This window comes from Scyliorhinus torazame, chromosome 5 (genome assembly GCF_047496885.1).
Source record: "Scyliorhinus torazame isolate Kashiwa2021f chromosome 5, sScyTor2.1, whole genome shotgun sequence".
Lineage (NCBI taxonomy): Eukaryota > Metazoa > Chordata > Chondrichthyes > Carcharhiniformes > Scyliorhinidae > Scyliorhinus > Scyliorhinus torazame.
In genome coordinates, this window is record NC_092711.1 from 264894771 (window position 1) to 264910392 (window position 15622).

Genomic DNA, 15622 nt, shown 5'->3' on the forward strand with positions numbered 1-15622 from the left:
AGAGGGGTAGATTTTTGCATTTTGGAAGATTTTAATCCTGAATGGTGAAAATCCAGCCAAAAATGAATTGTGCTAATATCATGAAGTTTACTCTGGCCAATGTATTGGAGCAATTAATCATGATAATAAAAATAGAAAATGTTGGCGATGCTCGACAGGTCACGCAACATTTGTGGAGGGCAAAACTGAGCTAACATTTCAGGACTGTGACCTTTGGTTAGGCCTGCTGAGCAGCAAAACACAGTGGGAGAGAGGAGCCTTGAACAATACTGTAACCACTGACAGCAGCAGAGCTGCAAAGCACATCAGGAGAGAGCAGCCTTTACAAACAATGCTGGAAACACTGACAGGGTTAGAGTGCATGGAAGTACAATGGTTAAGAGGATCCTTTAGCCTCAGCACGGAAAACACTGGCAACATCAGAGCAGGAAAGCACATCAGGAGTAAGAAGCCTTTAAAAATAGTACTGGAAACATTGGTAATGGCAGAGCAGCAAAGCACATGAGAGAACGGAGCAGCGGCATGAGGCAGGTATGTATCGCAAATGGACATCTACAGGTACATCTACATTTAGAGTGAGTAAAATGATAAGCCTTGAATTTTTATTTTGTTATGATTTTATTTAATTTTATTAACTTTAAATTAAAACTAGGTTAATTAGTTAGCATACAACCAAGCTCATTTTGATCATTTACAAAAGCATATAATTCCTTGATTGAAACATATAAGCTCCTGAGGGACCTTGACAGGGTAAATATGGGGCGTCATTCTCCGACCCCCCGCCGGGTCGGAGAATGGCCGTTGGCCGCCGTGAATCCCGCCCCCGCCCCCGCCGAAGTCTCCGCTCCCGGAGATTGGGCGGGGGCGGGAATCCGGCCGCGCCGGTTGGCGGGACCCCCCGCTGGATTCTCCGGCCCGGATGGGCCGAAGTCCCGCCCAGAAATTGCCTGTCCCGCCGACGTAAATCAAACCTGGTATTTACCGGCGGGACCAGGCGGCGTGGGCGGGCTCCGGGGTCCTGGGGGGGGCGCGGGGCGATCTGACCTCGAGGGGTGCCCCCACGGTGGCCTGGCCCACGATCGGGGCCCACCGATCCGCGGGCGGGCCTGTGCCGTGGGGGCACTCTTTCCCTTCCGCCTCCGCCACGGCCTCCACCATGGCGGAGGCGGAAGTGACTCTCCCCACTGCGCATGCGCGGGAAACTGACAGCGGCCGCTGACGCTCCCGCGCATGCGCTGGGAAACTGACAGCGGCCGCTGACGCTCCCGCGCATGCGCCGCATTTCCGCGCCAGCTGGCGGGGAAACAAACGCCATTTCCGCCAGCTGGCGGGGCGGAAATCCCTCCGGCGTCGGCCTAGCCCCTCAATGTTGGGGCTAGGCCGCCAAAGATGCGGAGACTTCCGCACCTTTTTGCCGGCGCGATGCCCGTCTGATTTGCGCCGGCTTTGGCGCCAGTCGGCGGGCATCCCGCCGTTGGGGGAGAATTTCGCCCAAGGAAAGGATGTTTCCCCTTGTGGGAGAATTTTGAATTAGGGGTCACTATTTAAAAATAAGGGTTGCCTATTTAAGATAGAGATTAGGATAATTTGTTTCTCTCAGAGCATCATAGCTCTTTGAAACTTTCTTCCTCAAAAGGTAGTGGAATTGGAATCTTTAATTTTTAAGACTGGTAGATAAATACTTGATGTGAAAGGGGGTAAACAGTTACCGGGAGTAGGCAGGAATGTGGAGTTGAGGTTATATCTTATGATCTTATCGTGGGCAGAGCAGGCTCGAGGGGCCGAGCGGCCTACAATTGCTCCTAGTGATGTTATTTACGAGTGCTACTGGGAAGGGTTCAAACTAAATTAGCAGAGGTGTGGGAATCAAAAGATAATATTAGAAAGCAAAACTGAAATTCACAGAATATAGGGACAATCAGATATCACTAGAGTAGGAAATAGTAAGGTATTAGATGGGGTCAGAATAAGAGCGAACGTAGTAAGGTCTAAATTAGGTTTACTGTGCATGTATGTGAATGGGCAGAATTTAGTCAATATGGTTGCTGAGTGACATTCACAGATAGCCACAGGGAACTATCACGTTATTTTTTCCAGGAAAGTCTGGAGTGAAACGCCAGCGTTTTTACGCTGGATAATGGGTGATAATGGAGACCTGGCTCCAAACAAAATGCAGGAATGAGTATTCCTGGATATGAGGTTCAGGAAAAATAGGGAAAGAAAGAAGGGGTAGCAGTATTGATTAAGGAGAGCATTATTGTAAGGGGTGAATGAATAGGTTTAGTAAAGAATTGGGGGCGATGAATCTAACACCCCTGCTTTAGAGTAAGATCACATGCTAGTCAATGCTCTCCCTCAGGGTGTGAACAGCAACAAAACTCGCCAGCAAGGTTGTTTACTTTTTAGAAGAACAGAAATCTAAATTACAAACGGGCTTTTAGGCGAAGGTTTAATAATAAACCAACGGGGGCAAGATCGGAATTTTAAAACAATGGGTTGGATTCTCCAAAAATGGGGCTATGTCCCCTGGCTGGCGTAAAATTGCTGGCGTTTCACTCCAGACTTTCCTGGAAAAAATAAAGAGCAATTCTCTTACCTGCAGGAGGCTGGTACGAAGTCTTACAACACCAGGTTAAAGTCCAACAGGTTTGTTTCGATGTCACTAGCTTTCGGAGCGCTGCTCCTTCCTCAGGTGAATGAAGAGGTCTGTTCCAGAAACACATATATAGACAAATTCAAAGATGCCAAACAATGCTTGGAATGCGAGCATTAGCAGGTGATTAAATCTTTACAGATCCAGAGATGGGGTAACCCCAGGTTAAAGAGGTGTGAATTGTATCAAGCCAGGACAGTTGGTAGGATTTCGCAGGCCAGATGGTGGGGGATGAATGTAATGCGACATGAATCCCAGGTCCCGGTTGAGACCGTACTCATGTGTGCGGGACTTAGCTATAAGTTTCTGCTCGGCGATTCTCAGGAGGCTGGCAAGGACCCGGGGAGTTTCACGCTACTTTGGCTGCGGATACGGGCTCCCGCACTTCCGGTTCCGAGTCCGCGTATGCGCATGGGGTGGCGGCCTCCAGTGACCAAGAAACAAGGTTCCACTGATCTGCCCCACGCCGCTTAATCTGACCCGCCCGATTGCTGCCCCGGCCACCCATAAGACCCCCCCCCCCCCCCCGGTGCTGGATCCGCAGCCGCCGCGCGTGAGTCCCGAACGGCCAGACGTGGTTAGAATCACACCATCGGGAACTCGGCCGGTCGGGACCGGAGTATCGCTGGGAGAGCCTCTGGCAATAGCCCCCCAGCCGCACGTCGTGATTCGCGGGCGAGCATTTCTCCGGGGACCAGAGAATAGCGGGAGCGGCGCCGGGCCCGATTGTCACGTAAAAGTCGATTTTCTGCCCCTGCATCAAACGCGATTTCTGAGCGTGGCTGCGGAGAATCCAGCCCAATGTTCTGTGCACTAAAAACTGTATAAGTATTTTGTATCTGTGCCTTGGACGAGAGAATGGTATTAGAATGCTCTTGTCCTAGAGCTGTGAATTAGAGCTGTGAGAGTTGTATCAAGGGAGGTACTCCTCCAGAGGTATCTCTGGGGTGGTTCCGTCCTTGCTTGAATTATGAATAAACTATTCTAACTTGTGTCTTTGTCTCCTGTGGTTAGTTTGAAGAAGTCCACCACAACAGTTATGATGCTGGAGATAGAAGATGTCTTTGAGTGGTTAAAGACAGTGGATTCTCCGATTTGGAGACTAAGTGCTGACACCGGCGTGGGAACGGTGGCGTTTTACGACCGAAAAACGGTGCACAATGGCCACCGATCCTCTGTCTGGTGGGGGCCTAGCAGGCACGCAGCGTAGCACCCCCGGCTCTAGCTGCGGATACGGCCAGAGAATTGCTGGGTCCGTGGTTGTGCATGCGCACGGCGGCGGCCTATAGCGGCCGCGCTGTGCAACATGGCAGCAGCCGCACACGGTCCCGGCCTGCCATACAGTGATCCCCTTTGGCCAGGCACGCTGTTTACACGCCGCCCCCAGACCACACCCCACCAGTGCCCCCAGCCCCCGCCAAAGACCCCCCTGTCGCGGATCAGCTCCCTCCCGAATCCGCCACGCCGAGTTCCTGAAAAAATATACCACACGCGGCCGACGCCAACGGGAACGCGGACCAATAGGCGCACTAGAATTATTATTTTGTTATATTGTCAGATTTTAATTATCCTAACCTGGACTGGGATAATATTAGTGTAAAGGAAAGAGAGTAAGATTTTCTAGAGTGTGTCCAGCAATATTTTCCACATCAATATGTTTCTGGTCTGACGAGGAAGGAGGGAGGCAATACTGGATCTGGTGCTGGGAAATGAGATAGGTCAAGTGGATCAAGTGTCAGGAAGAGAACATTTACTGTACAGTGAATATTTTATATGATTTATGTTGGTTATGGAAAGGATAAGGAGTAATGCAGGGGAGGGCCAACATCAATGGGATAAGAGTGGATTTAACCCAGGTAAATTGGAATCAAAGATTAACAGACAAAACTGCAATAGAGCAAGGGATTGTGTTTACTCAACCTGTCTATCATGATGGCACCCCTGCACCAACATTTGAAGATCATAAGACCATAAGATATAGGAGCAGAATTAGACCAATTGGCCCATTGAGTCTGCTTTGCCATTCGATAATGGTTGATATGGTTCTGATCCCCATATCCTGCCTTCTCCCCGTAACCCCTGATCCCCTTATCAATCAAGCACCCCTGATGCCCTTATCAATCAAGAACCTATCTGCCTCTGTCTTAAAGACACTCGGAGACTTGGCCTCCACAGCCTTCTGTGGCAATGAGTTCCACAGATTCACCATTCTCTGGCTGATGAAATTCTTCCTCGTCTCAGTTTTAAAGGATCGTCTCTTCAATCTGAGGTTGTGCCCTTGGGTTCTAGTCTCTCCTACTAGTGGAAACATCTTCTCCACGTCCACTCTATCTAGGCCTCTCAGTATCCTGTAAGTCTCAATGAGATACCCCCTTACCTTTCTAAATTCCATCGAGTACAGACCCAGAGTCTACAACCGCTCCTCATATGACAAGCCCTTTATTCCAGGGATCATTTTTGTGAACCTCCACGGACCCCCTCCAAAGCCTGCACATCCTTCCTTAGATAAGGGGCCCAAAACTGATCACAATATTCCAAATGGGGTCTGACAAGAGCCTTATACAGCCTCACCAGTACTTCCCTGCTCTTGTACTCTAGCCCTCTTGAAATGACTGTAAACATTGCATTTGTCTTCCTAACTGCCAACTGAACCTGCATGTTACCCTTAAGAGAATCCTGAACTAGGAATCTTAGTCCCTTTGTGCTTCAGATTTCTGAAGCCTGTTCCCATGTAGAAAATAGTTTACGCCTCTATTCTTCCTACCAAAGTGCATAACCTCACACTTTTCCACATTTTATTCCACCTGCCACTTCTTTGCTCACTCTCTTAGCCTGTCCAAGTCCTTCTTCTTCCTCAATACTATCTGTCCCTCTTCATGGGCGAGATTCTCCGACCCCCCGCCGGGTCGGAGAATCGCTGGGGGCTGGCATGAATCCCACCCCCGCCAGTTGCCGAATTCTCCGGCACCAGAGATTCGGCGGGGGCGGGAACCGCACCGCGCCGGTTGGCGGCCCCCCCCGCGATTCTCCGGCCCGGGTGGGCCGAAGTCCCGCCGCTAAAATGCCTGTCCCGCCGGCGTAGATGAAACCACCTCTCTTACCGGCGGGACAAGGCGGCGCGGTCGGGCTCCGGGGTCCTGGGGGGGGGCGCGGGGTGATCTGACCCCGGGGGGTGCCCCCACGGTGGCCTGGCCCGCGATCGGGGCCCACCGATCCGCGGGCGGGCCTGTGCCGTGCGGCCACTCTTTCCCTTCCGCCTTCGCCACGGTCTGCACCATGGCGGAGGCGGAAGAGACTCCCTCCACTGCGCATGCGCGGCGATGCCGTGTGCGGCCGCTAACGCCCCCGCGCATGCGCCGCCCGGAGATGTCATTTCCGCGCCAGCTGGCGGGGCACCAAAGGCCTTTCCCGCCAGCTGGTGGGGCGGAAATCTGTCCGGCGCGGGCCTAGCCCCTTAAGGTTAGGGCTCGGCCCCCCAAGATGCGGAGGATTCCGCACCTTTGGGGCGGCGCGATGCCGGACTGATTTGCGCCGTTTTTGGCGCCGGTCGGCAGGCATCGCGCCGATACCGGAGAATTTCGCCCCATATCTTTTTATCATCCCCGGTGACGGATCCCCCTGCCCCCCCCCCCCCCCCCCCCCAACAGGACGGCCACTGCAGCCGCGACTCCGAGCTCCTGCCAGGTGGAACCATACCAAGATAGGAAGCATCCTATCTGGTTGCATCACAGCCTGGTATGCCAACTGCTCGGCCCAAGACTGCAGGAAACTTCAGAGAGTCGTGAACATAGCCCAGTCCACCACACAAACCTGCCTCCCATCCGTTGACTTCATCTACACCTCCCGCTTCCTGGGGAAAGTGGGCATCATAATCAAAGACCCCTCCCACCCGGCCTACTCACTCTTCCAACTTCTTCCATCGGACAGGAGATGCAAAAGTCTGAAACACGCACAAACAGACTCAAAAACAGCTTCTTCCCCGCTGTTACCAGATTCCTAAATGACCCTCTCATGGAATGACCTGATTAACACTACACCCCTGTATGCTTCACCCGATGCCGGTTTATCTAGTTACATTGTGTACCTTGTGTTGCCCTATTACGTATTTTCTTTTATTTCCTTTTCTTTTCATGTACTTAATGATCTGTTGAGCTGCTCGCAGAAAAATACTTTTCACTGTACCTCGGTGCACGTGACAATAAACAAACAAAAAAACAAACAAAACGTGAACCACGTCGGCGGGAACTCGGCCGGTCGTCCATGGAGAATCGCTGCGGGGGCCTCTTTTAATGGCCCCGACGGCGCCGCGTTGACTGTGCGCGTGCCAGTGCCAGCGATTCTCCATTCGCCGGAGAATCGTGGAAGGCATCTTGGGTCCAATGCCCCATTCTCCACTCCACGCCGGGTGCGATTGCGGCATGGAGGCTTGGAGAATCCCGGTCATGGACTTAGGTCACAGATCAGCCATGATGTCATTGAATGGTAGGACAGGCTGGAGGGACTAAATGGCCTACTCTTGTTCCTATGTTGCTTGCCAGTACCTTGTCCCTAACGCCGTGGGTTCTTATAATATTTAGCAACCTCCTGCATGATCCCTTGTTAAAGGCGATCTGGAAATCAAATAGATAATGTCCACTGCCACTCCTTTGCCTAACTTCCTTGTTACCTCCTCAAAGAATTTTAACAGATTTTTCAAGCATGACCTCCCCTTGACAAAGCCATGCTGACTCAGCCCTATTTTACCATGCACTTCCAAGCACTCCACAATCTTAATAATGGACTAAAATCTTACCAACGACGAAGTCAGGCTTCTGCTGCTTCCTTCCCTTCTTAAACCGGGGTGTTACATTAACCATTTCTAGACCTCTCGGCCCCTCCTTGACTACAGTGGTTCCTGAAAGATCACCACCAATACCTCCACAATCTCCTCAGCTATTTCTTTCAGAATCCTGGGGCATAGTCCATCAGGTCCAGGGGATTTATCCACCTTCAGACCTTTCAGCTTCCCCTTTGTGAAGGCCACTACACTCACCTCTGCCCACTGATTCTCTTGATGTTCTGGTTTGCCACTGGTGTCTTCTACCATGAAGACTGATGCAAAGTACCTATTCAGTTCCTTTTCCATTGTTTTGTTCCCCATTATTCCTTCTTTAGCCTCATGTTCCAGTGGTCCAATGTCTATTCTTGTCTCTCTTATCTCTTGCTCTCTTTTATATAACTAGCTAACTGACACTCATATTTCATCTCTCTCCCCTTATTATTTTTTGAGTTGCCCTCTGCTTGCTTTAAAGACTTTCCAATCCTCTGACTTCCCCCTAAACCTTGCTACATTGCTTGCTTTTTCTTTTGCTTTTATGCTGTACTTGACTTCCCTCATCCGTCATGGATGTTCTCCCTTTAGTATGTTTCCTCCTCCTTGGGATGAATTTCTGTTGTGCCTCCCGAATAACCCCAAAAACTCCTGCCATTGCTGTTCCACCATCTTTCCTGCTAAGCTCACCTTCCAATCAACCCTGGCAAACACCTCCTTCATGTCTTTTTGGTTACATTTACTCAATCGTAATACCGTTACATCTGATTCCAGCTTCCCCCTCTCAAACTGCAGGGTGGATTCTATCATATTGTGGTCACTGTCCCCTAAGGGTTCTTTCACCTTAAGTTCCCTAATCATGTCTGCCAAATTATACATCACCAAATCCAGAATTGCCTGTTCCCTAGTGGGCTCTGTCGCAAGCTGCTCCACAAAACCATCTCGTAGATATTCCACAAATTCCTTTCCTTGGGATCCGCTACCAACCTGATTTCCCCAGTCCACCTGCATATTGAAGTCCCACATGATTATTGTAATATTGCCTTTCTTATATGCCTTTTCTAACTCCTGATTTATTTTCTGCTCCACTTTAGGGCGGGATTCTCCGACCCCCCCGCCGGATCGGCGAATCGCCGGGGGGGGGGCGGCGTGAATCCTGCCCCCACCAGCCGCCGAATTCTCCGGCACCGAAAATTCGGCGGGGGCGGGAATCACGCCGCGCTGGTCGGCAGCCCCCCCCCCCCCCCCCCCCCCCCCCCCGGCGATTCTCCGGTCCGCGATGGACCGAAATCCCACTGCTGTCATGCCAGTCCCGCCACCGTGAATCAAACCACCTACTTTACTGGCGGGACTGGCGGCGCGGGCGGGCTCCGGGGTCCTGGGAGGCGCAGAGCAATCTGGCCCCGGGGGGTGCCCCCACGGTGGCCTGGCCCGCGATCGGGGCCCACCGATCCGTGGGCGGACCTGTGCCGTGGGGGCACTCTTTTCCTGCCACCTCGGCCATAGCCTCCGCGATGGCCAATGTGAAAGTGAAACCCCCCCCTGTGCATGCGCGGGGATGACGTCAGCAGCTGCTGACGTCTCGCGCATATGCGGACTTCCGCCGGCCGGCGCAGTCCCTACGGCCTCGGCTGGCATGGCGCCAAAGGCCTTTCCCACTGGCCAGCGGTGCACCAACCACTCCGGCGCAGGCCTAGCCCCTCAAGGTGAGGGCTTGGCCTCTAAATGTGCGGAGAAATCCGCACCTTTGGGGTGGCCCGATGCCGGAGTGGTTCCCGCCACTCCATCCTGCTGGGACCCCCCTCCCCGCCGGTTAGGGGAGAGTCCCAGCCCCTGACTACTGCTGGGGAGCCTGGACACAACTCCCATCAGGGTCTTGTGTCCTTTAAGATTTCTCAACTCGACCCATACATATTCTATGCCTCCTGACCCTACATCACTTCTTGCTAATTTCATTTGTTACTAACAAGGCAACCCCGCCTCCTCTGCCCATTTTCCTGTCTTCGATAGGACACATATTCTTGGGTATTTAGATCTCAGCCCTGATCCCCTTGCTCCCACGTCTCTGTGATGCCCACAACAACACACCCGCCAATTTCAATGTGCGCGAGAAACTCATTTACTTTGTTCCTTATACTGCGTGCATTTAGGTACAGCACCCTCAGTCCTGCATTAACTGGCCCCCTTATCATAGTTGTCCCCTTATCTGCTCTGCCTGAAGTTATATTCCTGCCAATTTCCATACTCTGTTCCATTACATGTCTGGAAACATTACTAACCTTTCTTGTCCGGAGCCGCCAAAGATCTTAGGCTTCGCACAACATTATATGGTTGTGGGCCCAAACTGTAAATAATATTACTTATTGTTTCTCTTCTCTGTGATTACATTGGCAGCGAAATGCATCCAAGCCTTTCGATATATTGGCACCAACTTTCGACTTCGGATCAAGCGGATCGCTTTTCGACTGCTGACGATCTTTCACTTTTTCAGGATCCTAAGAGGCCACTCTTCCCCCATTTCCAATTTCCAACGAATTGCCTTTTACTGTCGTGGTTTATTCTTGTCGCCAATGTTGGATTGCGAGGAATTGACAACAGCCGAGGAAACAAGACCTGTGCTGCCCTGTGTATTTCGTTCCTCTTAGTTAAATAAATACTGTTGTGTTTGAACACAGCCTCGCCAATTGCTTTGCAATTCAACAATAATGATGAACTTTGAAAGGTCATAGACAGGTTGGTGGGCAATGGCAGATCAAATTTAATGCAGAAATGTGTTAAATATACCATTTCTGAGACTAAGTATTGATGCCAATGCAGAAAATCTGGCGCAGAACCTAGATCGATTCAGCAACTGTGGAGGGGCTAGCACCGACGCCATATGGAACTCAATCGATTCCAAAGAAAAACGGTGCGGGATTCACCACTCGGGAGGCTGACAAGCTGCAGCCACATATACACATTACAATCCTTACACACACTCATCCCAGACAACAAGATGGCACTGGTTGTGCTGAAGTGCACCCATACTGACGATGGATCAGCTGGGGCCAGAGGGCACCTAGGGGGGTGGCCTGGGGAGACACCATTAGGACCCGTGGCCCTAAGTTCACAGTGGTCTGTCAGCGGCTTGTGCAACTGCATGGCTGCCCTTCCAGCTGCGGCACTGGTGTTCCGTGTCCATCCACCCCGACCCCACAGCCTACCCCTGGTCAACCCCCATTACTCCCCTACTCCCCCCGGCCCTGGCAGAAGACCCCCGGCCAGCGGTACGACTGTCAGCGCACTATGGCGATGTTGGACACTTTCCGTACCCTCCTCTCTCCCTCAGCAGCCAAGGCGCCGGTTTCACAAGTTTTAAAAGCACAAGTGAACTGTGCCGCCAGGAACGCGGCCCATCAGAGGTGGAGAATCACGCAGGCCTCAGAGAATACTGGGTCGGGGACGCTAATGATACACAAGCAGTGTTTACATACATTCTGGTACGCATTGACGCCGCTGTCAAGGTGACAGTGAATTGCAATTTGGCATCAAATCGGCGCCCGCCACGATTTTGGCATCAGAACAGATTCTCCGCCCAATCGCGTTTCGCGATTCCTCTGTCAGCCAATGGAGAATCCCGCCCTATGTCTTTCTATCTCTATTTCTTCACATTCAACCGAACACAGAACTTTAACCCCTCACCGTATCACTCCAAAAATGCCCATTCCTCCTCCACTTAATTGTTTACGAATCATTGGACACTGAAACAACTCTTTTCATTCACATACTCACCTGTTTCTGCTCCAAGAAGTAAACTTTTACTTTTGGCAAGTTATTCTACAGTTCGAACACAAGAATTATGAGAAATAAAGAGACAACATTCACATTTTTTAATCCAACACTCATGTTTGGTTGGGATATTAGTTAACAATACAATTCACCCTTTACAACATAACATTAATAATGCACCCATTGGTCACAAATACGTTACATGAAATTACAAGTACCAACAACAGGGAACAATCATCCCACTGCCAATTGTTCTTTCTAGCAGCTCACCAAACTACTTTGGCTCAGCGCTGAATCACCTTGCAATGATATTTGTATTCTTCTTTCCATGGTAGCCCAAGGCTTCATTGGCCAGATAGTATTGTCATATCAGAGTCAAGCTACAATCATCCAATCAGGTGTCCTCTTTGTTAAAACCATGATATTAGACACACTTTATCAGTCCTTCTTTCCTGAAAACACACTCATCGTTAATGACCATAAGACAATAGAACAATCCAAGTCTATGGTTTCCCCTCACCCACCTCGCATAGCCCCACATGCCGTGTTTTGCGATGGCGAAGGAGACTGTCATTGGTCAGCGACAGGATATTCCGGTCCCATCACTGTCAATGAAGTTTCCTGTTGTTTGCACCCTTAGACCCAAGGGAAACCAGGGCAGGGAGGCCTCTGTTGGCAGGACCAGAAGATCCCATCAGCAGGAACGGCCAGAAAACTTCTTACAAGATCCTTGTTGGAGAATTAAAGGCAAAGTCCATCTGATTAAGCATACAAACTAAGCATGTCTGCTCATTTTTCTGCATTTCAAAAGCAGATATTGTCAATAATTCTCTTGCAGCATTCAAGACACTAAGGGCGGGACTCTATGTCCTCCTAGCCACGTGTCTGTCGATGATGTGAGGAAGAGCATTGTTCACTAGTGCCGGGGTTGTCTGGTCCCGTTGCTGTCAATGGGAATTCCCATTGAAGCCACCCACACTGCCGGGAAACCCATGACAGGGATGCGCTGCCGGCAGAATCAGAGAATCCCGCTGGTGTGAACGGCAGGAGAACTCCAACCTTCATGTTTCATGTATAAGGACAGCAGTCTTAATGGACATAAAGCAGAGCTTCATTAGTGTCCCAGTGAGAGTCTTTATTGAACAGGTCTTATGATGTCGGCCCCCAGTGGCAGTTTCATGGCATAGTCACAAGACAATGGAAATCAGATGTGCCAATCAGACCCAAATCCCCTTTGTCATAGTGAACAAAAGATACAAACATCCCTTTGCCTAATGAACAAGATACATACTTGCATGCATGATCCAGTATGACTGTCAGTAACCCATTACCCAATATACACCTGCTGTTCTTACATTTTAACAACTGGTTGTGCTACTAGTCTGCTACTGAACTTGCATTGCATATAGCCTTTGAATCATGCAGGTTTCTTAATGGTCCAAGTACATGTTGACATTGGCTGTATACCTTGGTGATATTCCTTATCTGGAGAGGTTGGTATCCTTGGTACTTGTTGCCTTGGTGACTATTGCTGTTCCATTGCAGGACTTAGGGACCTCTGGGATTGATGGTAGTTTTTGTCATGTTCTGTAGACTGGTTGAAGTAAATAACTACAAAACATCTAATTTGAATAGTTTATTATTTAACAACTATGTGATTAAGATGAATAAAATAATGAACTACTAACTAACTATTGTAGAGCTACTGCAAAATATGTCTGCCTCCGAGCATGACCTACTCCCAACTCCCAGAACTAGAGTCACGTGGCGGGTTAACACTGCCACCTAGTGATCGGAAGTCGTGCATAACATTATGTACATAGCTGCTTTATGCATATCATCACAGCTTTGTACTCAGTACAGCTGATGAGACCCCTTGACCTGCCGGTTACGATAAAGGTGCAGCTTCGGGAGTTGAATGTAAATGCCCAAGTTGGTACTTGTATATCAAGTTGAGTTTTTACAACTCCCACTTTGAGTTGCCAACTGTGGAATTGTGGTCATTAGTTCTTCCTGGTAACTTTGTTTTGTCTCTGAAATGTGTTTGATCAAATTTTGCAGAGCTTGGTTCATTGAAGACTTCAGTTTGTCTTGCATTTTCACCAGTATAAACTCAGCTGGAATCCTACCCTTCAAATTTTCCAGTTCAGCTCTGACATGAACATTTTCCTGCAGAATTGAGTAATTTACCATCAGCTCAAGCATTTCATTGCACAGATGTGGCCTGCAACTATCTTGTGGTTTGTCTCCCTCTCGCTGAGCTCTTTTCTTTCCTTCTCTCTGGGTTTTTCTTCTGCCCTTTCTCTGTTGGAATGTTCAGGGTGACCAGAACAAAACTTTAGACATGTTCCAGCTGGGATAAGTGGCCAATGTGTCCAATCTATGATCTGGAACTTGAGATCTTCCTTCTTGCCATTGATTGGGTTTCAGAATAATTTGGCTTCTCCTATGAATATCATGCCATCATGTAGCTTTAATCTTACTTTCAAGTATTTTGGGATCATGTTGAGCCACTTCACACAGATCTGTGAATCATTATGTTGCATGATGCGTCTGTATCTGTCTGACACTTCTTGTTGACTTGATACTCTCCCTCTGCGGTGATCATTGTGACAGCCACAAACCATTTGTACTCTATTGACCTGACTGAACCAACCTGTGCACTGTGCATATTTTTGTCACCAAACTTATCTGCTGATATCTCTCCCATGGCCCTCTGTATAGACTTGTTTTGCTTCCTTCTAGTTAAGCTCTGTGTGCAAAATTATGTTGCTTCTTGGAGTTAAAACACTGCTTCCCCCATGCTGGGCAATCCTTTTCTTTCCTGTGCACACTGTCATCCACAGTATTTGCATTCTGCCCTTTATCTGTGAATGCTCCAGTCTTTTGACTTGAACTGTCTCTCAGCATAATGTATATGGTGGTTTGCTTTGCCATATGTATGCTCTAGCTGACATTTCACAACTTCTGCATTTCGATTCACATCTATCGCTTTCTTTGGCATTAATTTCTCATCTTTTAGTCGACATGCTCTCATCAAGGTGTCTCAAATGCCCAAGGTTAATCGATCTTTAATCAGATAATCTTTCAGCTGTCAGAATTCACATGATTCTGCGAGCTGCATTACTGTACCATTTGATGGATTCATTTTCACTCTGAACTCTATTGTTGAATACTTATTGTACATGTGTAACATTTGCTTGGAGTTCAAAATGCACGTTCCAGGCATTCAAAATCTCTGCCATCTGTTTTCTTTGCTCATCTGTTAAATTTTGAATGGTATACACTTTGCAGCAATCCCTCTCCAGCACTGTTAATGATGTGGCTATTCGTATTGGTTCAGGCTTGCTAATGAAGTATGTTATTATCTCATAGTTGTTGTCATTGTAAGTGTAAAAACTGCAACGCTTTTCAATTCAACTGGAGATGGGAGTAGAAAATGTAGCCATTTTACTTTGGGGGCCAGTTTAGCTCACTTGGCTAGACAGCTGGTTTGAGATGCAAAGCAAGGCCAGCAGCATGGGTTCAATTCCCTTCCTGGCTGAGGCTATTCATGAAGGTCCTGCTTTCTCAACCTTGCCCCTCACCTGAGGTGTGGTGATGCTCAGGTTAAATCACCACCAGCTGTCCCCGTCAAAGCCTATGGTCATCTGGGACTATGGCAACTTTACTTTTTTACCTTACCATTCAAACTAAAAGCCAAAGGGAAACTTGGCCCACATATTACATATTTTGATTTGTACTCTGACAAGAAGAAGTTTACTGAATTCAGAAGCCACAAATTTATGTAACATATTTGGGATTTTAAACATTAAAAATTAAAACATTAATTATGAAAAGAAAAAGAATAGTACACAACATTACAGTTGCACAGTTAAAATTAGTCTTACAAGACATTTCCCCCCAATTCCCTACTTGGTCAGACTCACAGCTAAAGCCCCTCTAGGCAACAGTCCCTTATGGGGTTTTAGCTACAACATTCCAATAATATTACCATAAGCAAATCCACTGTTGCTGAAATAAATGTTACTTACTCTGTTGTGGAAATTAAAAATCTTCCGGCACCAGGCTGTAGCCTCATGACTTTTCTGGCTTAACTGGGTAGCTTCTTTAAACTGCTCCTCTTGCAGCCCAGAGCTGTTGATCGATGGTCTCTCTCACATAGTCAACCCAAGGTGGGCTCACATAGCCAAACCCCTATACACGTAACATCTCTTTTTGAATATCCTTCTCCTTTTTCATTTTCTATTCCATTGTCCTGAGCCCTACTTTGAAACTTACCTTTCCAAAACATAAAAATATTTCATGCTCTCCCACTTTTGTATCAAATAAAATTTAGTATCCTTTCTATATTTTAATGACTTTTTTCAAGATATAATCCCCTTTTAAAT

The 15622-nt window shown here is 48.6% G+C and overlaps 1 long non-coding RNA gene across 1 annotated transcript; it reads left to right on the forward strand.

The window, feature by feature from the left end:
- Positions 1 to 323: 323 nt before the first annotated feature.
- LOC140422778 (uncharacterized) lies at positions 324 to 10133 on the forward strand. The gene is made up of 2 exons (XR_011947598.1): positions 324 to 531; positions 9858 to 10133. It is a non-coding gene; the product is annotated as an uncharacterized lncRNA (long non-coding RNA).
- Positions 10134 to 15622: the final 5489 nt, after the last annotated feature.